Raw genomic sequence first — 2,327 nt, 5'->3', positions numbered from 1 at the left:
GGATGAAGGGAGGATCAGGAGAAGCAGAGACAGAGGGACTGAGAAAGGAATAGAAAAACTGAGCTGGAGAAAAGAATGAGGAAGACCAGATGGAACTAGAGGATGGCTGAGGGACATGCAAAGGGATTTTTTAAAAATGAAATAAAAAAAAAAAAATGAAATAGATTTAGCCTTGAAAGTAGCAGGTGAATAAAATAAGAGAAGTAAGTTAACAAGCCACTCTCCAGATGGGAAACGTGGGGAGAGGCTGCCGGATCAGCCATAGGACAGGGGGCATGAGTGGTGCTGCCCTTTGCACAGAGTCCCCCAGTGGTTAGAAAAGGTGGAAACTTGGCCTTCAGAGCAACTTACTGCTGGGAGGGAATGAGGACAGAGGGTGACAAGAAGAGCAGACGTAGAGAGAGAGCAGGAAAGAAGCATCGCCAGCCAAGGTGCCAGGGAGTGGAGAGGAAGGGAATTTAACTGCAATAGATGAGTTGTAACCCAGAGGGTAGAGGGGGAGCAGAGGTGGGGGAAGAAGGAGGGTCAAGAAGGGAAGCAAGTTGCAAAGTGGAGCAGGACAGGTGTAAGGGAAGTAGAGAAGAGGGGAGAAATAGCAGGAGAGCCGAGTGGAGCAAAATGAGGTGGACAGAGAAAGAAGAATCCCAGGGACGGGGAAGCCTGGTGGGCTGCTGTCTATGGGGTCACACAGAGTCGGACACAACTGAAGTGACTTAGCAGCAGCAGCAGATAAAGGGAATGAAATGGTAACACATGATAGTGCAGGTAGAGGGGGAAACTGGATCCAGATAGATGGTAAACTGTTTGGATATGGATGATTAAGTTAGGATATATTGATGTGTGACTTTTGTTGTTGTTCAGTTGCTCAGTCTTGTCTGACTCTTTGCGACCCCATGCACTGCAGCACACCAGGCTGCCCCGTCCTTTGCCATCTCCTGGAGCTTGCTCAAACTCATGTCCGTTGAGTCAGTGATGCTATCCAACCCTTTCATCCTCTGTCGTCCCCTTCTCCTTCTACCTTCAATCTTTCACATCATCATGGCCAAGACCTTGATGTGACTTTGGAATTTAGTAAATTTAAAATTTTTTAAATTATACAAATGAGGATGAGAATTGCAAAACTCCTGTCTACAAGGTTTGTGCAATTTTGTACTTATTTATATGAGAAGATGACTTCCATTTGCAGTCCTTATCCAGCCAGGGTCTTGATTCACTTTGTGGGTCACCCCTGGGGTAGGGGACTGGGGAGAGGACACCTGGGGTAAGAAATGACTGATTTCACTACATAGTGCCTTTTTAGTGGAACATTTATTTAAAGTATTCTTTTTATATAATGGAGTTACTTTTTCTTTTTTGACTATTAAAATTTTTTTCAAATTTATTTTTGACTTGCTGAACTTTATTTATTTAAAATTTATTTATTTTTTCCTTGCTGTGCACAGGCATTCTCTAGTTGTGGTGAGGGTGCTACTCTCTAGTTGCAGTGCCTGGGCTTCTGATTGTAGAGGTTTCTCTTGTTGCCCAGCACAGGTTCTAGGCGTGTGGACTCAGTAGTTGTGGTGCACGGGCTTAGTTGCCCCTTGGGATGTGGAGTCCTCCCAGACCAGGGATCAGACCCCTGTCCTCTGCATTGGAAGGTGGATTCTTAACCAGTGGACCACCAGGGAAGTCCTTGATTCTTTTTTCTTTTTTTGTAAATAAATAAATAAATGTCCCACTGGGACATGTACATTGTTGCACACATCTCTCTTTCAGTAGTCATTTTTGGAGATGACAGTGTTTGGTTTGGGTCACTGGATGTGAAAGTAGTGTGACTTGGAACCTAGTGGGCCCTTGGGTGTCTTCTCATGTATTTTTCTCTCAGGCATCAGTTATTAGGGCTTGGAATGTTTTCTGTTATTGTATTGCTTGTAAGTTTGTTTGCACCAGAAGGAAATTTATGAGTGCTAAGATTAAGATTACAGGCTTTTTTTTTTTTTTAATTAATTAATCACTCTTTATTCAAAATAAATAAGCCCTCTTACTTACAGGAAAATACAAAAGTAAACTTCTATCCTTCTGGCGTCTAAAAAACCACATTCAAGATTTTAGAATGTTTTCAGTAGGGGATATGTCCTGTTACATATGGGTCTGTGGACTGAAGCTGAGGGAGTTCTGCTCTGCATAGGGATGGACCAAGGCCTGGTGTGTGACCTGAAGGGGATTTTGGGGTCAGCGGAGGTGCCCACTGCTGCTGTGTGCATGAGGCCTCACCAGGAGGGGAGCGAGATCTTACGGAAAGTGTGAGGAAAAACACTGTGTTGGACTGCGTGTGGGAGTTGACTGTC

The sequence above is a fragment of the Bubalus bubalis genome, chromosome 18 (genome assembly GCF_019923935.1).
Source record: "Bubalus bubalis isolate 160015118507 breed Murrah chromosome 18, NDDB_SH_1, whole genome shotgun sequence".
Classification (NCBI taxonomy): Eukaryota; Metazoa; Chordata; class Mammalia; order Artiodactyla; family Bovidae; genus Bubalus; species Bubalus bubalis.
This window is presented reverse-complemented; position numbering follows the sequence as displayed.